At 34.6% G+C, this 26,959-nt stretch overlaps 1 long non-coding RNA gene across 1 annotated transcript in view; it reads right to left on the bottom strand.

The window, feature by feature from the left end:
* LOC118167310 overlaps positions 1 to 26,609 on the bottom strand; it is a 156,774-nt gene extending 130,165 nt beyond the window's left edge. The window contains exons 1-2 of the long non-coding RNA XR_004751096.1: positions 26,529 to 26,609; positions 19,414 to 19,418 (exon numbers count right to left, since the gene is read on the bottom strand). This is a non-coding gene — a long non-coding RNA (uncharacterized LOC118167310). The remainder of the gene's footprint in view (positions 1 to 19,413; positions 19,419 to 26,528) is intronic.
* Between the last annotated feature and the right edge of the window lie 350 nt (positions 26,610 to 26,959).

Below are 26,959 nucleotides of genomic sequence, written 5' to 3' on the forward strand. Positions count from 1 at the left end.
AGAAGCACACTCTGACCGATAAAGAAATGTTAGTTCTGGGACTTACTCTTTAAGCATCTAAGGTCTTTGTTTCTCTGCTACCTACATTCAGAATACCATGTCTAGTCATATAATTAGGAAGTTTATAAGTTTATATCTTGACTTGTTTATCAAACTTCTCACCTCCATTTTCTATACCCCTCCCCCACCCCAATAAAGTTCTGCTAAAGTTATGTCTCTAAAGACAAAGCTTTTCTCCTACATGAAACAAGAGCTGTTTGCTTCTGATTCATTTTATTACCACTAGGCTGCCTTCAAGGATCATCAGGGAGGAACGTTCACCTGACCCAGCTTTGCACACAATTCAGTGGGCCACAGTGGCTGCCTAAAGTCAGTTCCTATGAACACTTGCTCCCATAACTCCTTCATGAATAACAGAAATATAAAGCAGAACCTGACATTTGGTGGATTTAGTCAGTGGTATAAATATATATTTTCTTGTTGAAAAAAAAAAAAAAAAAGTAAATGGTACAGATTAACTGAATTATGAGAATACATGGAAGAAGGAAGCAATCTATTTGTTGTTAGTATTTTACGTGTTTAAATCTTCTCTTCTGATTTTCCTGGCAAAAATCAGCTCATTCCCTAACAACCTCTCTAGTTCCTCTTTAGTCACACTTTCAGCTGTAAGAATAAAAAGGGCATTTAAAAACATTAAGCCTGAAATAAGTATTTCAACACTACCTTCATACAATCACATTAAATAGGAATTGAAACAACTGTAATCCCTTTCTCCTTGGAAATTATCATGGAGTTTGTCTGCAAATTTTGATTGTTTTCATTATTTTTGTACAAATCTAGCAATACAGCTGAATTCTGTGTGCATGAGATTTCCTTTTGGAATATGTGAAGTCCGTTGAGCCTTTTCAGTACTGTGGCGACACCGCACTTTCAGTAAATACTTCCAAACAAAGCTTAGAACTGATCCTAGAGAGAATCATCAAGAGAACTCTGTAAAAGGTAGAGGCAACACAGATGCTTTTTACTCTCTTTCTGATATGTACTTTTGTTCATTAAGGCAGGATTTGAAAGGCAGTAAAACTGGACCTTACAGGCAGGGCTAGAGCAAGAGGGTTCCCAGAACAGAAAGGCAAACATGCTACAGTGTCCTTTTTTTCTCTCAGATCTTTAACCTCTGCCCACCAAGGTCCCTTTCAGCAATTCCGTGGCAGCAAAAAGAAAACCCTGTGATCCATTTCATCCATTTTAAAAAGGTATGGGAGACGATACAATGCTTTCTTACATGAATTAATTCATTTTCCCAGAGGTGATTCTTGATTTTTATATATATATATATATATATATAACTCCAAAATACTGGAATAAAGTATTGGTTTCCCTTCTTTTGAGGAATGCAGGGGTTGTAAAAAGCTGAGAGATATCAAGAGTGCTTTTTTGAAACCATTTGGTGGAGTTTTCTGTTTATAGTTGAAAGAAAAGTGTCTATCCCCATATGGCTTTTGGTATACAAAACTTGAGCCAGAATATTCCTAGTCACTGGTCTTTATAGTCACTATCTTCTAAATTAATATACTGTATTTCCTTTTAACCAAATGTTAAAACAACTTATTATTATTATTATTATTATTATTATTATTATTATTATTATTATTATATAGGCCTGGGAAGTACAGCTAGACTTAGATTATGGAAGTTTTAAAGAGTATATTTACGTTCCTTATAAATTGAAAGAAACTGAAACTTGTAAATTTTTTTAAACTTTCAGTTCATTTGCCATACATGGGAAACAAAAGTTGTCAAGAGAGTTTTTATTACCAAAAGTGCAAGTGCTCTTGTTGTATTATTTGGGAATATGACATCTATATTTTCGACTTTTTAATTACTAGTTATACACATTGGTTTTACATAGAGATAAGTAATTCAAGACATTCAAATTTCAGTGATGTGGAAGCATTTCACATGATCCATAGTCAGGATTTCAAGATCCAATAGTTATAGACAGCAAACATGTGAAGAAGGGATTCACCTGTTCATAGCTAGATGATTACATGCAATTAGGCTTAAAACAGACAAAATGAATTATTAGAGTGGATTTCTGAAATATGAAAGACTTTGGTAAAACAATCCCAGTTTCACTGAGGAGCAAAAGCACACTGGTTCATGCGGAGGGGACAGCTCTTCTGTGAAAGCGATATCTATCCACTGACTTTTATTTTTGGTCTGATAACAGATGAAAGATTTTGTCTGAAATGGAGTACTGGCATGCTTTATACATCTCCATTTTAAATATATATATATATATAAGTGTACAGGTTTAAAATTATGGTTTTGGTATTTTTTTTGTTTTTCTTTCCTGTGGTATTGAAGCCTTTAAGCCATTACCATGGAAACTGTTTGCATCAGAATACTACTTTTCCCTCTAGCTATTTCAGTATCATTAAATCCTTGCTAATACTTTATTATTTGCTATCTTTTAAGCCCATATGCATTTCAGTATCTAATTTACTTAACAAATTGTGTCTGAAAAAAGAGAAAAACTTATAGCACAATAAACAACACTATTAATTACTCTGTGGAGCAGGAAGACTCTATATTTGTCAGCAACATTATGCCTTCAAAATAATGGCACCTGGTAATTAAGTATGAATATATTCTATTATTAGAGGATACATTCTTTTTCTTACATTTATTTATAATAAAGAAAAGTGAAGTTGCATTTATTATAGCTGTGGCCTTTATCCTGCTAAAACAAAGCAAGGAGAAAAGAAAAAGGCATTCAGCCTGGGAACATATAAGAAAAAATATGTCACTATGGCAACGAAAATGTCATTTGTTATACTTTACTCACTACAGCATTGGAAATGACTTTATTAAAAGTAGAAAAAAAAAAAGTCCTCTAAATTTAGGGAGGACATCAAATAAAAATTATTTAATTCTGAAAGGACAGTGTGGCTGGTTAGAGTTTGGCATTGTATCTTAAACTTCTTACATGATTAGTCCTCATTAATGTAAGGAGTTTTCGTTCACCTCATGAAGTATTCCTGCTTAAAAAATTCCTACACAAAAGGTATTAGAATCAAATTCTGGTCTTGGAAATACCAATTTAACTAAAATGCAACTCAATCATAACTATCTTCATCACTACAACAAAATAACCTAGATGGTATGTTGACTTCTGCTGGCAAGACAGATGAAATTTGCTTTAACCAGAGTAGCATGGTATTTATTTCATACAATAGGAAGAGTGTCAGTTCCTTAGCTAGGTTTCTGCAGGCTATGAAATCAACCTCTGTGAAAATACATTTGCTTTGGAACTGAGTTGGATTGTGTGTTTTGGGATCTGACCGTGTAGCAAAAGAAAGAGGAAAGAGATCCTTGGCAAGAAAAAGAGAAAATGCACCAAACTGTTCAAATATAATTTTGACAGCCTTTCAAAACTTCTGAATTTAATGTGGCAGCTTTATTCTCTATTAGCGTTTATGTGAGCAATAACAGAGTCAAAATGCAGTGACATTAGACTGACTCATATGATTGATAGCCACATGATTCAGAATGCGGACTTTACTTTGAATTATTGCCCTTGCTCCTCTATAGGGCAACACTGTATACCTCTGCTTGTCCTATCTATAGCTCATAAGCTTCTTCTTTTTTGCTTCCTTCGGTCCACTCCCGACAGTGGAAGAGAAATAACTACAACTGAAGGTGACTACAAGTGACTACAACTGAATACACAAGAAATCTCTTTAAGCCAAGACTGCCTTTTCCATTTACTTCGATTATTTTTGTCTATTTGATTCTTGAAGTATGGAACATATGACCTAAGAATATATTTATGCTTTGATAGTTTAACTAGTCCTCATGCATATGTGATAGTGTTATTTTTTAAATTTTGTTTTTAACCAATAATTAAGTAAAACTTTTTGTGATAATGACACCAGTTTATCCTTATTGTATTTGCCTTAAATTTTCTCTATCCTGGTATAAAGTACTCAGTTACTACTGAAAACCTTAGAGACAATCCCTGTTATTAGAAGTAAAGTTATGATGAAATCTGTATGCACTGGTGACCATCATGTGTTATAGAAACATTTTCTGATTGCACATTTTTGATTCTATAACTATTTTCCAAATGCCCTTGTTGTAGTGCATGTGCACTTCTGTAATTATAGATGACACATTGCGTTTTATGCTCCTCTATTCTTTATCACTATGATAAATCCTATCTATCTGATTAATTAGACACTTCATATGTTGTGATGGTTTTTTTTTTTTTTTTTTTTTTTTTTTTTTTCCGTCAGAATAAAATAAATAAAAAAGCTATTCATTTTTCCATAGTTAACAATAAAAAGGAAATAAATATTTAGGTTTGTATCAGGAGCTCTAGTACTGCTGATGTTGTCAGGCCATTTTCAGTAGTATGTAAATGGCTCATGTTTTTGAGTTGTGTTTTCATATTGCCATGCAGCAGTTAAAAAAGAAATAGTTTCCCCATCTGTATGCAACTGACTATACAACAGAGATTCTAAATGTGTAATTTATGATACGCAATAAAATATCCTCTTTTCAGTCCATTGACTGAAAAAAAAGTTACAGCATTTAAGGACATAAATAAAACACATGATTTCTTGAAAACATTTTGTTTTGAGTGCAGTGCTGCTGTCTGTGATTGTGGTGGTTTTACCGTGCTAGGCAGTTGAACACCACAACCGCTCTCTCACTCCCCCTCCTCAGATGAGGAGGGGAAGAAGTAAAGGAAAGAACAACTCACGGGTTGAGATAAGGATGATTTAATTAAAAAGGGGAAATATATATATATATATAATTAAGGAAATATTATTATTAATTAAACAATTCAACTAAAGGGAAAAAAGGGAAAGGGGAAAAGGGAGGGGGAAAGGGAATAACTAAACAAAACAAGTAAAGGCTATGTGGAAGTGCAGAGGAAAGAAATTACTCTCTACTTCCCACAAATGAGCGATGCTTGACCACGTCCTTGAAGCAGGGCCTCAACGCACGTAGCCAGTGTTCGGGAGGAGGACAGACGTTTTCGCAACGAGAGCCCACCCCTCCCCTCTTCTTCCTTTTTCCACCTTTTATTGCTGAGTGTGACATCATATGGTATGGAATATCCCTTTGGTTGGTTTAGGTCAGCTGCCCTGCTGATGTTTCTTTCTCACTTTTTGCCCACCCCCTAGGAGGGTCAGAGAGAGTCCTGATGCTGTGCCAGCACTTCTCAGCAGCAGACACAACACTGGTGTGATACCACTGCTGTTCTAGCTACAAGTGCAGAGCGCAGCACTGTATGGGCTGCTGCAGGGAAAGTTAACATCCCAGCCAGACCCAGTACAGTGATTCAGGCATTGTAAGACAACCTTTCCCTTTAGACACCCTCCTACCTGTAGAGAGCCACATTTAAGAAAGCCAATTAAGTTGGCACAGATACAAGTACCTTTCCCTGGAATCTGTTGAAAGTGTCTATGGCAGTGGACAGGGCTTTGCAATTGGAAGCTGCTTTTACTATCTTCCCTCCATCAGTCTTGTGGCAAGAGTTCTTCCTTGCATTCGAGGAACTAGTGACCTTGGGCAAGCCATATCTGCTGTACTCAGTCTTGTACTGGAAGCGTGAAAAGCCCCAACACTGAGGGTCTAGCCATGCTAGTGATCCACAGGTAAATTCCTCTAGTTCAACTATTATTATATGTAGAAATGGAATTTCAAATAAGAATGCAGTGCTTAGAGTTCCCATAGATGGACTTAGATACCAGCACTACTTTGGCCCAGATGCTTTTGAAGATATAAGCTCTCTCTCCTTCTGGGTTCATACCAGAGAGACATACATAAGAGCCCTGTTTTTCAGTAACGTAGCTCACATGCTTGCGAGCAGTGCTGGACAAAATTGTCTTGAAAATTCAACACTATACCTGATGTACACATTGTTCATTCCAAATACCAGCCCTGCTCTGGAGCAGTCTGACACACATATATAAATACTTGCACTTTATTATGCAAGTGTCATGGGGGTTATGATATATGAGCAACTATAATGTTATTTTGAAAGAAGCAATTAATCAACTATAACAAAATGAAGACTTGCAATAACTATAATAAGCACTGGAGTGGGACCAAATTTTCATATGAAATTTTGATCAGGTCCACATAAAATACAAAGGCTTTTTTATAAAAATATTGAGGCCAGAAAATGAATTTGTTTTTCAACTTCAGCTTCGTAAATGAAAAAATAATTTATTTAGACTTTGATATTTTTGAACTATGTCCACACTCAATAAGGTAAGCATTTAAGGTGGGATTCATTGCATTTAACTTTGGCCAAATAAATATTGTTTAGATATATAAAATCTGAATCAGAGCTTTAGACAATATGACGAATGAGAAACTAGAATAGAGAAATATATTAAAAAACTCTAAAAATCCCTGTAAATCAAATCTAATATTGTTTAAATAAGCAATACTATCTGATCTACTGACATCTCTAGGAATATTTCTTTTAATCTCTAGCTCTGATATTACTGAAAAGTGAAGAAGAGTGAGAAACTACTCTAAATATTTTTCATCTTTATATAGGTGTTTAAAACAGCTGGATGAATTATTCTCTGAATAAACGTGTTTCCACTGATTATAGATGGAGCAAATATTGCTCAGCTTAAGCATTTGACTTTTTAGAAGGTTAAACAAGAACCATTGTGTTTCAGGTAGAATTGTTTGACTTGAAATGTATATACATTTTGCGTGTACATACAAGCACACACACACACTGTTTTGTTTGTTCAACAAATTGACTGGTTGGATCGTTGTTCAACAGGATGCAGGGAATAAAAATACTAATAAAATAATGACAAAAAAAAAAACGCAGAAAAAATAATATAACACAAATGTAAGATGAATAATGACACAATTTATAATTTTAAAATATGCTCATAGTGCATAATATTTTTACAACACAAAACTAACACAAATTCATTGAACCTATTATTCTACCTATCCTCACTAACTCTCTTACTTAAATTCATGACTGTATTAGGTCTGAAATCCTAAAATATAGAGAATTGTCTTTAAAAATTGCCATATTTCTTAGGTCCAGTATATTAGAATCTTAGAGGAAAATTTCACATGAATCTAAACTGATCTTTAGACAACATGAAGAATGAGAAGCTAGTAAAAACAAACAAACAAACAAACAAAAACTTCTAAAAAGCCCTGTAAATCAAAACCCCTTAATTGGACACAGCTTTAAGCACAGGAGGACAAAGCAGATAATGTCATGAGTTGATCCCACTGATGGTTTGTGTGATAGAAGTTATCAAATAAACCAAATGTCAACAGCAAAACAAACAAGAAAGTTCTCAGCAACTTATCATATATGTGTTGACTTTTCTCCTTCTGACAGTTTAAATGGATGATTCTGTCATGCAATTTCACCTCAGGGAATTATTAAAAACACCACAGCAATAGATGCCATCTGCAAGAAAAACATGAATGATACCATGTAAGATTGCCCTTGGGATATTAAAGATATACTAGATTCCTCTGCTGGTATGTTTTTCCTCAGCCACCTTGAAACAATCCAATATATAATGAATGAACCAGTCAAACAGGAATTTTAACACAAAATTTTGTGTGCAAATAATTGCCCCCTTCCCCTTTTTCTATACAGATGCTATTTCATCAAGGTCATTCCTTTTTCTTTGCACTCCATACACAAAGGGATGTTATGTACAACCGGAAAAAAAATCTAATATCCTTGCAGAATATATCTTAATCCTTGCTGAAGGATTCTGTATCAACTTGAATTTGTCTGATCACAAAATTGGCACCATTTCTTCAGGCAATTTCTCTTTTTTTCTTTAAAATAAATTAAATTCTGTAAAATCTGTAAAAAAAAAAAACCTTTCTTCTTGTAACACCATACACAGCTAAATACAGCCACAATAGCTGGGCTTCCCTTTCTTTGTAGATTACCAGAACTGTGAGAAGATTCTGAGATGTGAGATGTATTGAAAATGTTCTCCTTGTGAAACTGATAGCTAAACTGGTTAGTTTATGAGAAGTAGAAGAGACATTGATTCTTCTCAATTTTTGCAGGGAGGAATTTTAGGTAGTTACCAGAAAGGACATTATGTTTAAGAAACTATTGCTTTTGCGTAAGGTTTGTACCTAGTGGTCCAGATATTCTCAGCAATCTGAATACCAGAGAGAGATCCCATCACCATGCAGATATCTTCCTAACTTCCTAAGATGCCTGTGCTCTCCACTTTCTACTGGACTTACAGAAGTGGGAACCAACAGGCTGCAGCACTTTCCTCTCACTTCTGCATCTGCTCTAATATTCTAGTCTAATGATAACTTGGTCAGGTATAAACTGTAGTCTAATAAACCAATGGCTTGTCAAAGCACATGAACTTCCACAAGCTTTCCAAAGTATGAAAAATTCCCCAGGGACAATTTAAATTAGTGTTTATAACTAAAATTAACCATTTTTCTTTACCATAAAGGACTAGGTGCAGAGTATTTGAAAAATTTTAGTTAGCTTTATTTCACTGTTACTAATGTGGTAATTTGTATTTGCAGTGGTATAAGTACTGCTACAGATCACTGAATCCATTTCATGATATTGAGCACTACAAAATAAAAAGGCACCTGGTGATTTGGACAATGATTGGTGCTTAAGATCTTGTGGAAAGGATGAGGAGTGAGGAAACAGAGTAAGAGAGTATTTGTTTTATTATTTGTTGTCATACAAAAGTATTGTGATGCCTATTATCAGTTAACCATTAGGGAGAAATAGAGGTTATTACCTCTGCAAAAGAGGACAGTCCTCAGCTCTTGTTCTACTCTCTTCTGACTTTTGGCCAGCTTAACAACACACAACTCAAATAAACTGGTCAACTTTATTCTGCTTATAAACAGACACTGTTGGAAAATATAATTGATACATCCTGTTGAGTCCTAAGCCAATTTCATTCCAACTTTTCCATTTCCTTGTAATGCTCAAACAGGCATGAGAGAAAGTTACACTAATTTTACACAAGGTAGCACTCACAGTCCAGAGCTACCAATGTAAAGCCATTCTGACACACTGTTATCAGACTAAATGTCTTTATATTCAGCAGGATCTGGCTCTAAGGAAATATGAAAATAAATTAGCTATTAGCTTTATTAATTAAAAAAGTCATTCTGGTGGAAAATAGGAGGTTGTAATTTTAAGCTCTTAATTTAGTTAGTCTATGTTTGCCTGTTAAGCTCCGTAGGTTCCTTCACACACACACAAAAAAAAAAGGTGTGGAAAAAACAACAACAACAACAACAAAAACCACACACAACAAAAACACATTTCTTCAATTGTACCAGATGTCCAGGTACTTAGTGTACCTGGACAAGGTGAAACAGCACAAGGTGTAAGTGAGTTTAGTTTCCATGGTTCTGAAAAACAGCAGATTTCTTTCTGTATATTTTAATGTTTTGTTTATGCAGTAGAAACTCAGCAGCTAAAGTTCACTGGAAGGCCATCATATTGCTGTGATTCCCATAACAAACACACACATCAGACATGAGATATATACACCCTACAGCAGCAGCAACATTTTTCTGTGTATTAGCATATTATTTGTAGCTTTCAAATACCAGTATTTAACCAAGAGAATGTCATTTTTATCCCACCCAAGCTTATGTGATCATATGTGACTCAAACACCTACATGTATTCTATTGGATATGGTTAGAAAATAAGGTCAATACAAACTACTGGTGTGAAGGGATCATCATGAAAACTTCATCAGCACTGGGGCTCAGTGGCTGAGACCTGCTGGTGACCTGAATCTAGTTAGAGGTTAGCAAAAATCTTTTGCTTTGAAACAGAAAAAATGTAATTTGAAAACTTTGATGAAGCTGTCAGGCTCTCAAAGTCAGAGACTACCCTGGGGACAAAGATAATATTACTGTGTAGAACAAGCCCTCTTCGGTAAAGAAAGAATTCATTCTCTTAGAGGCGTAGGCGTAGGATAAGAAGTCTTTTAAGTGATTTTCTGATGGAATTATGTTGGCAGAGGTTTTGTCTTTCTGGCTTTTAAAATATACACAGAACAAGGACATCATCAAGATGACAATTTCATAAGGAGCTTTTCAACCCCTGTCTTGTTCTCAGCTGAAGAAGGGCAAAGTCCTGCTGCTTAACTTCAGTTCAAAGCCATTTTAAGCTGAGGTGTTAATTTTTAATTCTTTTAATTAACTTTTAATTCTTTTAACTGAATAGATTAATTTTTCCCCTCTGTAGATTCTGAGGGAATATAAAAGAAGATATGTAAAACAATTACAGACAGTTGTTAGGTAAACAGATCGAAGAGAAAATTTAAAATAGTTCAGTCATAGAAAGTAAGTTTGGAAGAAACTTTGGTAGATCATCTAGTTCAGGTCAACTTTCTAAACTTGACAGATAGGCAATCTAAAGGCCAACATTACCTATGTTTTGGTGCAAAACAGTATTTCCTTCTTTTTTCTCAAATGCACAAGCTGTCGTGGAACCCAGACACCATCAGTGATACCTTTCATTTCATGAATATTTCTAATATTGACACTTAGAGTGCATATCTGAAATTCATCTGTATTGTAACAATTTGTTTTAAGAAATAAACCCAAATAAAAATCTTCTTCCCAGTTTCGCTAAATGCAATGGCTCAGATAAACTGAGGTAACATTTCAACTTTTCCTAGATTCCATATATTTGTGTGATGTTAGAGTTGGGCAGCTTGAAAGGGCAGATATTTTTTAATAATGAGATACCAAAGAACAAGGTTTTGTAAATTTCTTGCTAAAATTTTAGTAAAAACAAAGGAAGTTTCATTTTACTTTTTGCTGACTTTACTAATTTTTTTTTTTTTTCTGGGAAAAAAAAAAAAAAGGAAAAGAAAATAAAAAAAAAACCTCCCCTATTCTTCTTGGAGTAGAAGTCTTGTGATCAATAGATGATTAACACCATATTTTTCCTTTAGCTGATACTCCTTTTGTATAACAGAAGAGATCTGAGACTGTGAAAACCAAGCATTTATTTATATATTTGACAACTATATTAAACAAACAAACAAACAAACAAAACCTAACAGGATTACACCTGGAATCAAGTTTTCAAGATCAAAACTGAAAACGTGTCATAAACAAAACCATATAACTTTCCAATTACAGTAACATTTTTCTTGAATTAGGCCTCAAAACATTAATTACTTAACAGTCATTGATGTCCACGTTGGATTGCTCTATGCCTAACTTATCCAAAACCTGCACCTAAAGCATGCAGTCTGAATCTGCATGTGAAATAGCTGTTCTTGCCAGTGGGACAGATTGTCCCACTTTCATATTGTCAATCAAAATTTTCACAGCAGCCCCTCCCTCCCTCTCAAGTTGAAGTAGGACTTCCACCTAGTTTATAGTGGATTATGCAGCTCAGAAAATCAAACTGTTCTGAGAAGTAAAATTGAACTTAAATTCAGTAAAGATCCTCATACTAAAGCACATATAGAACAAATAACACTAAGACTGTTGTACCTTAAAGAGTCACCAGTATGTTAAGTTCTACAGCATGGTATGGATTTTAGAAATAGTGATTCAGAAATGTACTATCTGTTGGTGGTTTGGGGCCTGAGTTAGGCCTAGATTTCCAAAACCTGTGAAACAGCATGGTGAGTTACTTTAGAACCATTGACTAGGCAAGACTTAGACTAGGCCCACAGCTTCCTTATGAGGGGAGCAGAGGAGCAGGTGCTGAGTGTGTCCAAAGGAGGGCAACAAAGGTGATGAAGGGTCCAGAAGACAAGACAAATGAGGAGCAGTTGAGGTGCCTTGGTTTGTTCAGCCCAGAGCAGAGCAGACTGATGGGAGCCCTCATGGCGGCCTGCAGCTTCCTCACAAGCGGAGTGGAGGGGCAGGCGCTGAGCTCTGCTCTCTGGGGACAGCGACAGGACCCATTGGAACGGCATGGAGCTGGGACAGGAGAGGGTCAGGCTGGGTGTTAGGAAAAGGTTCTTCATGAGAGGGTGGTCAAGCAGTGCAACAGGCTCCCCAGGACCATGGTCATGACAGCAAACCTGCTGGAGTTCACTAAATGTTTGGACAATGCTCTCAGACATATGGTCTGATTTTTGGATGGTCCTGTGTGAAGCCAGGAATTGGCCTTAATTATCCATGTGGGCCCCTTTCAACTAAGGGTATTCCATAAGATTCTAAGACAGACAACAGCTGATCTGAAGCTGTCATAAGGTAAATTCTTCTTCTTCCTTTTTTTTTTTTTTTTTTTTTTTTTTAATTATTTGCATAATATGCTCAATTATTCAATATTCACTAACAGGGAAAATCTCAATTTAATACTTTTGATATAGTACTGCAGAGAGAATAGTCTCTTTATATCAAAATTGATATGTAGAGACTTGGCTAGAATTAAAAATTATGTATTTAAAACATTCTTCAACAGACTCCTATGGTTTGATCAACTTTTGTTGTCATGGTAACTGTATGTAAGAGTTTCATTAAGTATTTTGTTTCTTTTTTCTTTTTTCACATGATAAAATGAAATCAGTAAGAATATTTACTTAATGACTAAATAGCAGAGGACTTTTTATTTTATGTTTTGATCTGCTCAGATGTCAAAATTTGAATATAAGCTGAAAGTCTTTACTTTGATTCAGCATGCCATACAATTAAATTAGCAGAAAGCCTAATTAACTATTTCAATCTGGCTGCTAATCAAGCAATTTGGTAACTCTAACTTTGCAGTTGAAGTTAGAGCACAGCTGTTTTCCCCACTATTTCATTAATTTATTGAACTCCAATGGTTGTAGACCTAGTATGTAATCCAAATTATGTAGGCACCAAAGAAATGTTTGTAAACCAGTAGAACCTTTTACATATTGCACGGGTGAAGACTAGGGTCTTGTTTTATCTATTCAGGTGAATAAATAGCAGCAAGCAAACATAATTACCAGCATAAGAAACCAAAAGCAAGCAAATGAACAACAACAACAAAAAACCTTCCACCACTAAAAAACAACAACAAAAACACTACTGTGACTTGTTTTCTCACTGGAAGGTGACATAAGGCAAACAATTATAATTGTCACTTGAAATCTGTTTAAGAACATGAGGTGTGTTCAAATTAATCCTGTATATATATATTTATATATATATACATGCATTTGATAACTACAAAACGATTATGGGATCTCATCAGTTCAACAAACACTTGATGGCTAGCTCCAATCGGCTAAAGCAATATTTATGAGAAACTAAATAGAAAATAAAACTCCACATTTGAAACATCTGTGGAAAAGACAATTGAAGAGCCACCAAATTGTATTACAGTCTGGTAGCCTGTAAACAATTTTTCATCATTTTTACTTCTCATACTTCTTCATGAGATCTGAGTATAAGAATCAGCTTGATCTGTACCTAGTTATTTCTTTCATACCTAAATTAGTTCATCTCCCCACTTCACTTTATTGGCCTTAGGTCAGCCTCTTCTTACACCTATCCATTCCATCTTTTTGCTGAAATATCCTTCTACTCAAATAGGAGCCCAAAAAACTCTATACTAAACTCCTTGAACTTTGAGGAAGAAGTTAACTTCTATCACAATGTCCATTAGTTTTTCTCAGTATCTAACAGGTAAGCAGGTTCCAGGAAGAGATATCCGATCTCTCCAGTTTAAGCCCCCAGGGTCCACACTTACATGGTCCTGCTTTTCCAGTGCCTTCTAAGAGTTTTTCACAGAGACTGGCCCAAATTCATTTGCAGTATGATTAAGGTAACCTGGATTGAAATCATCAGGTCCTCCAATAGTAGGTTCATAACCCAATATGAAAATAAACTACTTGTCTTTTCATACAATGTCCACTTCTGCTACATAATACCATTATTTCTCAACTCTGCACACCACCCTCATTTTCTAAAGAGATTAAATATTCCTGTGACTGACAAGTAGGCCATTAGTAATTTGGCATCTGGTACTTCAGACACTGAATTTAAAAGCAGGATTTATACACTCCAACCTGCCATATTCATTCTACCATACACTTTTGCCCTGAATGAAAAGACAAGGCTGAATTAATGTCAGTTCTGTGTCCATAGCATTTGTGTTGCTGGTTCTTTTCAAAGGGGAGAAAAAGACATATTTGGCAGTATGCATTGCAATGAAAAAAAAGAAAATGTGGACATTTCTAATTCAATTATATTGTTTTAAAACATCCTTCAGGACATTCAACTCTGTCACACATTTTAACCACATAATTTGAGGGATTCTTGGTAATGTTACAGACCTGCAGCAATGCATGGGTCATTTATAATTCCTGAAAAGCCACAGACATCATACTTAATAACAGATCAAAATTTGTTAAGTTTTAATTGATATTTAAATATTATTTTAATCTTGTTAATCTGGAATTGTTGTGATCCTTATCTGAATTTAAACAGTTCATACAGAGACAAAAGTAAGAATGTGGACTGAAAAGAAAACCAAAATCTTCATGAAACTTTCAGAATGAGGAGTTAGGAGGACAGAACAAAATATAAGAACAAAGAAAAAAGTAGAGGTTGCCCCTTGTTTTTTGGCTTTCTTCCTTTTCTAGATCTGGGTGTCCTGAGAAGCTGCCTGTGGATGTGCTGTGCTCCTAATGGCCAACTGGCCTGGGTGCCATCCAAGCCTTCTCCCTTTCTTCATTGTATGTTTGTGCACAGCTATTCCGGTTTGTTCTCTGTTCATATTGTCCCTAGTGCTTATACTACAAATCTCACTACAATGTGAGCTAAGAGGTTAAAATTTCAACCAAAGTCTAGAATTAACACCTCACTATTTTAAAGAGGCTCTTATCACCTGGGAAGGTAGGAAAAATCACACCACTTACTCATCAAGTACCTACTAGGTTCTGTACAATTCATGAACCAGATTCAGTAGAGACTCTCATGTAGTGAGAATTTGCCATCAGTCTGGTAAAAGTGAAACAGCACAAAAACTCAAAAATGTCAAGCTGTTGGGAAGAAATGAAGAATTCTGTCCTGTTTGAAACCACAAGCTGTGTAATAGGAAATGGCAGCTTGTAATGCCTTGCAGGAGCAGCACCTAAAAATCCCCCACTTGCTCTCATCTGAGAAATCATTCAAGTTGTAATCTGAAAGGCCCATAGCCAGAAAGAGAATGAAAAGAGAAACTGCTAAGTAACTGAAGTATTACCATCCCCCTAGAAGAGGAAAATTAGACACTTGCTTTTCTTCCTGGCAAGGTATGCTGATAACTGAATGCAATATGAAATGCTCTACAGTTTAGAATTCTTTAGGTTTTGCAATTCAATAGCTGAGCTACAGAATTGTATTATAGGGTAATAGGACGTCAAGGTTTTTTCTTATTGAAGTTTAAAAACAAACAAACAAACAACAACAACAAAAAACCAGTAATAATAGCATAAATACTTTACCCTGTTATATCCTGAATCATCTGTTTTAGACTGCATTGGATACTAACTAATATACTCTTCCCCTCACTCCTTTCCCCCTCCCCCCTTCTTTTTTTCCCTATACAGAAAGAAAGAAAAAAAAAAAAAAAAACTTCTTGGTTAAACTTGTCTACATTTTTATCACTTTATTTAGTTTTTATTTCAAATAACTCTTGCATCCTCAGCATTAAATAATTTGTTTATCTAAACTCCTTCAGTCTAGAGAATGGGTTGAAATCCTCTCAAAGTGTAACCCACTATGCACATTTAGCAACATTTCTTGTAACTCATTTAGTGAGAAAGATCCCCTGTGCAACCTTTTCTAAACGTTTTGGTGTATCAAAGAGATCAGTACAAGTATTAACAGTGGTACTGGCAAAGAAAAAAATGAATGAGACTTTTTAAAACTCTGCATTATTGTGAGATTTGAATCAGTTTGATAGCAAGTCTCATTTTATCAAGTTAGCTGTCTATAGAGCTAGCATAAGGGTTAATATGGATGTATTTTATAGAACCTACAAAACAAACAAACAAACAAACAAGTGTTGTTCATGTGCTTCTTGCAATAATAGAGTATGTGCTTTATTACAATCAAAATGCTAAATGATACAATGCATAGTTTACTTTCACATATACTTCAGTTTATCTGGAAAGGGAATAAAACTTTGCAAATCCCCTCTTATGGGTAGTTCTTATATATATATATATTTATTTATTTATTTATTATTTTTTAATCAAATTTAGATTTTTTATTTCTTTGTCAGTAGAAGAGGTAGTTACTTGTGATGAAGCCCACCTACTCAAGACATCTATTATAGGAACAGATGAATCACTTCTTGTGCTTTTCTTTCTGTTGACTATGGATGAAGCATAAGGGAGTAGTCATCTAAAAATAAGACATCTGATCTAAGCTAAAGTTAGGCAAGAGGAATCCTAGGATAGATAGCTAAATATGTATTATCATTTAGTACTTAAAATACAAAGCCGTATTGGAAAATCTAAATGAGGTGCATTTTAAAAATATGTTTTTCATTGGATATTAGACATCTAAATATCTTTCAAAGTGAAAATGCATCAGGAATGTGCCCAAAGCCAAGACTTGTAATACCTATAAATCATAAGTGCATTAGGTAGCATGTAAATTGAATTATTAGCATGCTTTGAACCCAAATATATATTGCTAATAAATGTATATTCCTATTTTACAACACAAAATGGCAAAGAAAAACAGGTTTATTTGCATACAGAAGACATCCAAGTGACCAAAGTTGTCTAAATAAGTAAAAAATAATGATAATGGACTGCAAGTTGGGGGAATATCTACCCAAAGAAACAAGAAAGTTGACAAGCAGTATGGGGAAAAGAGGAGACCCCATGTTTTTGAACAGAGAGCAACAGAATAAAAATATCAGGCATAAGTAAGGGAATATGAAGGAGAAAACACAAATTGCATGCCACTCATCTAATCAGGTGCAACTAGTTATTTTTATTTTTATTTTTATTTTCATTTTCATTTTCATTTACATTTACATTTTTATTTTATTTTTATTTTTATTTTTTTTATTATTTTACATTATTGGGAAAGTAATATTCCCAAAACAGATTACTTCGTGTTGTATAGCAAATTCACTCAGTAGAGGCAAAGCTTAAAGTGTCAATAAACTGGTAATAAGGAAGCATGTGGTAAAATGCGTTTGACAGGTTGGTCATTCTGTGCAGTAGCAGGTGATGAGACTCACAAAGGCATACATATAGTTTGTGGGAAGATAAAGAGGCACAAAACATAGTGCATTTTAGTTTTATACAGCCTTTTAAAGCGATTGATGACTTAGGAAGCTGAACATACAACCTCCCACTATGCTCAGTAGCTCAGACCTTTGCCATTGAGTTGAGCTTTAAAACACTAATCAGTTTAAAAATGTGTGAGGCTTTATTAAACACATTTTTCAAACTGTTGCAGCTGTAGAGGGTGAGTATTCCACATCCCTAGTGTTTACAAAATAGCCACTTTCCTATTTATTGGCCTTCAAGCTTTGTGATCATTCACGGCTGCTAACAGAGAGGCAAGAAACAGTAATCTTCCTTACCATGCACAGTCATCACTAACAGGAATAAAAGCTCTTCATTTTCTCAAAGGTAGCCTCTCTTAAAGAAATCTGGCAGCAAAACTATCCTGACATAGATGATCTATGACATAGATGATCTGTGATGAACTATCCTTAGATAGATTATATATCTCTAACTGAAGAGTTACTAGTTAACATTTTTTTTCTCTTTCCTATTATCATCATCAGGCTAGAAAAATATACAGGATAGAAAAGAGACTGTAATTCTTGTTGTACTTCGCCTTTAGTAGAACCTATTATTTTAGTTACCTGCATTATTGCAAAGTAAAGAACTACCCATTTGCCGTTCCTGAAGAGGAATGTGGCTAAAAAAATGAAATGTGAAGGATGGACAAAAAAAGCACAGCTCCTAATTGTGCTCACATTAATGGCACAGTGCAAGAATAAGGATAACTAATCAAAATAGCTAATTTGATTAATAGGAAGCAGGGAGAAAATGCCACTTGGCATTCTTATTGCAAGTGTGCAAGAATATAAATTAAGTAATGTATGTATCAGGGGTTAGTTATCACTGTATTGGAAGTGTTTAGAAGACTGATAAATCACATGCATATTAAATTTTAAAACATAATTTACTAAATGCATTCCTTACAAAACATTTGTATGCTATATTGGTTGTGGGCACACAATACTATGCAAACTGATAGCTAGTGATCACGGTTGTGGTCCTTTATGGTTCACACCTTGATGGCAGTCACATTGCTCATATTTAAAATATTTATCCATCATGGCCATGTTGTCACAGTCTTATGAAGTACCTATATACTGCTGTTAGTAACGCTACTTTAGTATGCTCGTATTTGGGTTAAAGACATGCTGATGATATTTTTGCACTAAAGCTAGCTGCCACCTGCATATAGTAAATGTAAAACTGCAGTTTCGTTGCCTTGTACTAGCAGTCCTACATTCATGGTCACAAAAATATAATGGTACCAATACTCATAAATTGCCAGAACCAATCTGTATTTTGTACAGATACTGCTTCAGCATAATGAACTCAGCTCATAGGATCCTATGGAAAAGCAATTTCCTGAGCCAAAAGTTGAAGATGAAAGGAAAGTTGTTCCTCATTCCTAGGTTACAGGTTTCATTCTAGTGGATGGCACTGACAGAAATTTGGTCATGAGTTAAATCTATGTATCTGGTATCACAACTGCATGATTTCTCTTAGGGCTGTCCTTAGGATCTGTGTTGTTTGAAGAGGGCAGATTGGCTGCAGGATACTGAAGTCTGTGTCTCTAGGTCTGGAATAAACATCATGTTTCATACATGATAATATGTTTGCTAGAGAACATATCTAGACATGACTAGAGCATGACTTCAGCCTTTCTAAAACCAATTGCCCCCATGCAAGAAGACAAACAAATCCTAAATCAAACAATAAGCCTGCCTAAGAAGTTGTGTGGTGGTCCATCCTCTCACACACAAACTCCTATAATCTACATCTGGATAGTAGAGTTTTTCATTATACACATTATATATTAAACTAAGTTCTCCCAGTTGTCTTATCACCATTTATTTTATGTCAAACACGCCAACTCCTCTAACTACACATTTTAAAACCTTTTTTTTTTTTTTTTTTTAATAAACAGTAATCATAAATTCAACAGTAAAAATAGGTTATACCTCAACCTGCTTGAGCTCAGTTTGACTCTGCCAGGGTCTGAAAATGTAGTTATTCAGCAACAATACTGAGATCACTGTGTTTTTTCCACCACATGCCATAAGAATGCTTACAGAACTCAAGGTCTGAAACATACATTTGGTGGAGAACACATCTCTGCCATGATACAGAAAACAAACAATTCCTCCAACCCAAAATGCCAGTCAAAGCACATCCTAAAATGCAATTGATTTACATTCAAAGTGCTGGAAAATATTTTTTTCCTGGAGTCAGTAATTCTGCTTGTACCAATAAATCAAACTGAGATGGAATGAAACACTTGATTAACCTAGTACAACATGGCAACTTTAAAGAATAGGTGTGCCATGCTATTATTCATAAAATATTTTTTTTCTTTTGTTGCAGACCAGATAGGAAATAGCTCTGCATCGAAGGAAAGAGAATGCCAGAGACTCATAAGGTCAGCTCTTTTTTTTTTTTTTTTTTTTTTTTTCCTTTTTTTTTTTCTTTCATTTTTTTTAAAGACATTCTGTTGTAGAGCTTGCTAGTTTGGCAGTGATACAATATGTGCACTTATGATATAGAGAGGAAATCTGCCTGTTTGTCTCAGTGTTTATATTTATATAGTCGTTGCTCAGCCCTAAAGCTGTTCTTTGAGCTCATTTGAGATCTCCAGCTAAAATAAATGTCACACACTGCTGACTTATTATAAAAATAATTCTGTTTATTTACAAATATGACATCAAGCTGGTAACTTACTGAGATTCTCCAAAGGATTTTCAGTCTTAACAGAAATGCATTCCAGCCAGAATATTTCCACTCTCCCTGAATATCACATTCTAGATTCAGCTATTAACCACTTGGCAATAGACACATCCAGTCTTAGTATCTCCATATTATGATGGATATAAAGGATATTATCAAATATTGAGAAAAGTCTCTTTATAAAAGATAAAATCACTCTCTCTCTTTTCAATTTTTATGACCATATTGGCAGCAACTTTAATCCCATTTTCCAGAGTGCAGTGGGAGTTAAACAAGATGTCGAAATGAGAATAAAAACAGAGTGAGAGTTCAAATTAAGTAGTATATACTAAAACAGCTATGATGACACTGAAATGCAGGATATTTTTGCTTAGTGGCAGCATTTTTATTATAAATGATAATTTCTTTTTGCATACATAACAGAGAATCCCTCTTCTAACACACATACTTATACAAAAGCACTCTATTGCATTGAAAAAAATATATATATTTATTCGGTATTTCTCATGGCAAACTTTTTCTTAATGATGTTAATTACCCAAGAGAGATCATGAGATTGGAAAAAAAGATACTAATGAGTAAATTATTGATTATATAACTATTTTGGAATATTCACTATGGTTTTAACCACAGATGACCTTTTCTGAGATGATTTCAGCTGATGAAATAATTTCATAAAATATTTCTTGGTGCTGATCCCACCCAATATGTGGATAAAGCTTGACTAAACCAATTACAACAATCAGCCATTATTAATAATTAATTTTTAATAGATTCTGTATTATCCAGTATGTAAGCAGTCCAAGAACACAATCATATTCCAGTCTGACTAAACAAACCAAGAACATCTTTCTAGGCAGGCAGAATTTTCTCTTCTAAGTGTATTTCAGCATCCTAATTTCAGTCTCATTTAGATCAATATTTTAACCAAGGGGCTTTGAGTGCTTGGACCAGGTTACAGTCTACTAGCAAATTTATGTCTAAACTATATGGTGACCACTGGTACTGCATTAAGTATGAAATATCTTTTTCTCTCCAGAAAGGAAAACCTGAGAGTAGTAGTAAATCAGGACTTCTCTTTCTCCATTAAAAAAAAAAAAAAAAAAAAAAAAAGGCGCAACACATTTAATTTACTTCAATGTTTCAATGTTTGGCATGTTTCAGAGAATGACTAAACGTAAATCTTCATCTGTGATATAGGTTCTTGTGTGGTGAAAGGAGAATGAAATAAATAACATTTTAAACTATACTAGAGTACAGAAAGACCATATATTTTTTCAAATTAGGAAAATAATACTTCATGAATGCCAGAGGTATGAGTGGAAAGCAGATTTCCTGGGATCTGCCCACGCATCAGCAAAACCATCAGGTTTTCAGCCAAATTAAATTGCAGGTTTTAGAGTACCTTGGAGGGAAAAACAAAAAATAGTGCTTATCTATACGTATAAACTTCAAAGATATTCTAAGGTGACAGAAAAAAGCATAAGCACAATGAGGCAGAGTCAGAAAGTGTAAGGATAAGTGCTTGTCTATGTGCCTCATTAAAAGAAGTATGAAGGCTACACACAACATCTAGTAAGGCCAGTTTCTAAACTCTGTAGTTCAAATTCTTGATGCTAATTTATCAAGACCTAAGTTTATCAAACTGTCTCTCTGGTCTTTATGTAGAACTGTCTGGACTTGCTCAGAGCTGTGTTAACACTGAAGGCAAAAGAAAAAGAAAATATGGTAAAGAATTTATTTTTATCATAACTGGGGCCAACTGTCATCTTATCTGTATTAGCTGAAAAAAAAAAAAGTCAACTATGATGATATTTTAATTTTTCTTATGACGTCATAAAATGCAAAAACGTTTTTAACAATTCTGTAATTTAGCAACTGTGTGAAAGGGAGACATGGGGAAAAAGACAATAGTTAATCTGATTTTTATTTCTAGTCCTGGCATTTCTCAAATAAATTTAAAACACAAACAATAGAAAAAAAATATGTAAAAGTTTTAAGAGTATATAAGAGATTTATATAATGATATCCTTGAATTCAGTTAGAATCTAGTGACAGAGAAATAGTACTTCATGCCTAAACTGCAACAAGTGTTTTTGTTTCATTTTGTTTTTGACTGTCAGAACCCCAAAACTTTTGTCCAATTTAGGACATCTTTTATGTCCTTGCAAATTAACCAAATTGGGATTTGCAAAAATTTGTGAGAATTTCAAAACTAAAATTAAAAAAAATCATTTCAAAGCTTGCCAAGCCTATAGGTATAGAAGTCCGTAAACTTCTTTGTCCTCTCTATACTTTTCTTATATAACTTGGGGTAAAGAAGCTAGATTTATGATTCTCTAAGCTGCAGAACAGACTTTTATCTTACAGTTAAGGAGTCAGACTGATGCTCTTACAAGTTGCTACTATAGTTCCTTTTAACTCAGACACCGCTGAAAAGAGAAACGCAAAAAAGGCTGGAGTGGTGCAAGGTAATAAGAAACTGGCAGAAATACAGGCTTTTTGAAGAGATTCACTGTTATTGCCTCAACTACTTTAAAATAAACAAGTGTACAAAGAATTAACATATGTAAAATCCTACATTAAAGTGAGATTGGCTCATTTAGAAGCAGTAATACATCAGGAAAGCAGCCTGCAGCCAACAAAGAGCTGCACAGTGGGAGGCTTACTCCAGCAAACAACAATTCACACCTGTTAATTACGCTGAATGGGCTTGCACACAATGCTAGGCATAGCATTTATCCATTGTTTAGAAGCAATACTAATGTAATCTCTTACATTATTGTTATAAGTTAAATGAGAGTTTAACATGAATCATTTCCTTGCAAAATCATCAATTAACTCATCGTAGCATTTGCCAGAGGATGCATAAAGTTCCAGTGCATCCTAAAGCTATGTAAATAACTAATATTTCAGCTTTACTGACAATTATAGTGAGGTTTCTAGTGGTGGGATTACATTAAATCAATAATTTGGGGAAATTCCTATAAAAACCATCATTTATTAATTTAAAAACTAAAATACGTTTGTACTAAGAATAAAAAAAAAAAAACTCTCACAGAGGTTTCACTTACAATTTCTAACACTAATTAGAAAGCATGTCAATCAAAATTGAAGGGTTTAAAACAATAAGTAATTTCAGTCAAAATCTAACAATAACTTGATACACTTGAAAGACTGAAGACTTTAACAATTTCATTCTGCTTCATCATGTCTATGCTTGGAATAAAAACTGAAGACAATAAAAGTTTTGATATTTATTCTTCTATCAAAATTATTTGACTAAAAATATTTTTCCTACCTGTACCCATCTGTATACCTAAAACAAGCAGCATTAGAAGAAGTCTTGTCCCTAATCTTAAACTCTAAGATACTCATTATACTGGCAAAGTCCAAAAGGAGATTTCAGTGCTGAAAGATTATGTTTTCCCATTGCTACTTATGTTGTCCTGAAGAGTTATGCCTGACTATACACTCAGCCAATTTACACATTAGATAAATATGTATGCAGTTGTCTGTAAGTCATATTGACTATCCCATTAGGACAGAATAAAAATCACATGGAAGAAAAAAAAATCGCATAGGAGTTTGATTAAAAAAAAAAAAAAAATAACTAGAATATTAAGTGGATTTTTCTGTACTAGTAACTTATTGATAAACCAACATATTAAATTCATTTCATATACTTTTTAAAACAGGCCAGTGGGATCGCTAATGGTATTTTTATCCTGTGACATATTTATTTCATAAGAATTTAAAAGCTGCAAATATGTAGATACGCATGTAGTCTGCATCAAATCCTTTATGGGTCCAAATAAAACCAGTATTTCATTTCTGACACAGAGGTCATCTGTGACCTAAAAAGTATTTTCCTAACTTTTTGTTATGTTTTTAAATGTTGAGCATATTTCAGTTCCCTTCCAAGAGAAATCAGAAGTTTCTTTATCGTCCTTCTCCTTTGGCTGTTTTTTATCCACTCTTACATTTTCACAAGAATACAATACCAGACACTCTCATCAGAGTGCATGCAGGGCTATAAATCACAGTAAGCATACATCTGTCCCCAGATGTAAGGGATTTGTTGTTTCATTTGATTTTGAAGAGACTTCAGCAAGATCCTTCTTAAGGTGCTATAAGATTTGACCTATCATATGTAGCCCTAATATATAGGGGAGAGGGGAGGTAATTTGGTACCCTTCAGGAAACATTTTGTTTTCCTTTACTCACCACTGCTGATGAAAAAGTAAGAATCCCATTTTCATTAGAAATGTCCTATATGAGTTTTAGGTAAGGCTGGACAAATGAACACTCTGGTTTATTCTGCTCTGCCCAGTTAAGGCAATCCCTGCTCTTCCTAACAAAAAGGCAAAGGGAGTTTGAGAATAAGGTTCACAAATTTGAATCCAAACTTAGGGGTGCCAAGTCCAGAATATGAATGTTGCAGATGGCAGTGCAGAACCAGTGTGTTTTCACTGAATTTTCACTAATTCAGATTTATTAAAATGAAGTCTGAAAGTGCAATGTCAGCAGAAAATCCCTGTTATGCAGTCACATCTCTCTACCCAATCTGGATCCCGATGGGTGTTACAGCGTGAAAAAACTAGTATTAATAACTGTGGAACTATAACCTGAAAGAATGCATGTAGGAAAGAACTTAGCCAGAACATGAGATGAATTTTCCTCACGTAGCTTTTTTCTAATTTTGAAGACAAGAATAATGGAAAAAAATTATAATGCAACAGAACTAAAGAAAGAATACTAATTGAAAAATCTGATATACTGCCAGACATTTTTCAGAACCACCTGCATCAGAATAAGATATAGTAACGTGATTGTTAGAATCTCTTCATTAAATCAGTCCAAGTTCAAATTCAGTGTGCCCAGCCTAGCTAATGTTACTGTTTTCTTTCAGTCATCCCTTAGCCTAACTCTTCCATCACTTTTGCTAATGTGCCTCAAGTGATAGTCCAGTACTTTGGGGAGTTTGATTTCATATATGACCTAAGAAAGTATCATGCTATCTGAAAAAGCTAATGCTTGCTGAAGACCCTTCAGATGAATGAATTCTTGAAAAATGCACAATGCTCAATATTACTTGCATGTCAATAAGCAGAATGCCCTTGCAGCTTTTCCACTGGCAGTTCTGATATCTCTGTGCTTGGGGCATAATAGATGAGATGTACTTGTGTTGAGAGCATTGAGATCTTTATGACAGAGAGCATGAAAAAGCACAAAATCTGCCTACACTTCACCAAAGAAACCTAAGAGACTCTTGGGTTTCCTGAGGTTAAAACAGTTTAAATTAGTTTTGAGCATTTTGCAGATTGTCACTTGTTCATCTCAATAGGGTGCAGATAGAGCTGCATGGCCATCTGTCCCTTGTTTCAGCTGCCAGCAATCAGCCACTTGGCAGGGCTGCAGCAAAGAACATCTCCATTATATTTAAAGACACACTGGACATTTTGCCGTGAGATTCCTGCCAGCAGTTCTGTATTTTAGGAAGCGACTGAGCAGAAGGAAGAAAGATGCAAAACTGGAAGAAGGTGGAGAGCTTCAGACTCAACTGTGAGTCTGAAGAATAAGACAAATACACATTGAAGCTTTTCAAAGGTTTTAAAGGGATTGTGAATTTATTAACAATGCATTTCTGCCCTTGCATTTTAAAAGTAAATGACTTATAATTAGATTATTATTAAATGAGAGGGTTCTCCTGTCTCATCCTCAAAATAGAGCTGATGTTACAGCTATAGAAATCCTCGCCTTCTGAATCAGCAAACTCCCTTTCCAAAATGAAGTGAGGTTGTTTCTGAACTAGATCAAAATGCAACCAGAAACTACCACTGGTATTAATTTTTGGGATTTGTTTCCAAATCTGCAAAAAAAAAAAAAAAAAAAAAAAAAAAAAGAACCAACCAAAAAAAAGAACCTTCCCCATCACAAAAAGCCTCAAAACACAGCTAAATATTTCTGAGTGTTCAGAGCATGACCATCAAGACATAATCCCAAAGGAGAAATCTATTCCCTGTCAGAATTAGAGAAATGTAGTCCTCCCCTTTGCTCCTCTGAGTTTCAAAACATGAATAAAGTTGGAAAAATATGCATAAATGAATGACACAAATCTTTGTGGTAGCTGGGAACAAACACAGCAAAGAAATAGGACACTCACCACCTATTGAACATTTAACAGCAGAGGCTTTCAGGGACCATTATGTTGTTGGATTATAGCCATTTAAGTCTCCCTTGTCTTCAGTAAGCTTCAACACCTTTTTGCATGGCTTCTACAAATCATTTCTTAGACAAATACTCTGTGACTCATTTAAAAAAATGGCCCATCCAAGAGCTATCCTGTTGTGCTTTCCACAATAATCCAACTACTTAAAACTAGTTTCTATAATGTTTCAGTCTAGTTCAAAATTCTTTCCCTGGGCACCAGTGGCAGCTGACAAGGATAACATTGTTAACTTTGCAAGCAAATACACTTTTTTGAGAGAAACAAAAACACGATTTCTCAAAGCTTAAATTTCCTTACCTGGAGACTTCTGGCATTTCTGAGAATTTCCTTGAAGTTCCCATGAACTTCTATTTGCTCCCACTTTCTCTATCTGATCTGGCCAAATTTGCAGGAAAAAAAAAAAAAAAGCCTTTTTTTTATTTTTTGCTTTTGCTTTTTTTTTTTCCTCTCTGATTTTGAAAGGACTGTATAAATTATCCCTGTTTTTTGTTGTTGTTGTTGTTGTTTTTTGTTTGTTTGTTTGTTTTTGTTGTTGTTGTTTAAAGTTACAACAACCTATTTTAGAGGCTTTCCCAGACATGTGATAATGTGATCAAAGTTACCAAGGAGATACCTCTGGTTAGCTGCTAAAAGTATCCTGAAGTAACACAATTCCTGTTTATCAGCTCACCTCCTTTACTCATACACTTTACATTGTATCTCCTTTTTATGCTTTCTTCTGTAACAAA

Source organism: Oxyura jamaicensis, chromosome 5 (assembly GCF_011077185.1).
Source record: "Oxyura jamaicensis isolate SHBP4307 breed ruddy duck chromosome 5, BPBGC_Ojam_1.0, whole genome shotgun sequence".
NCBI lineage: Eukaryota > Metazoa > Chordata > Aves > Anseriformes > Anatidae > Oxyura > Oxyura jamaicensis.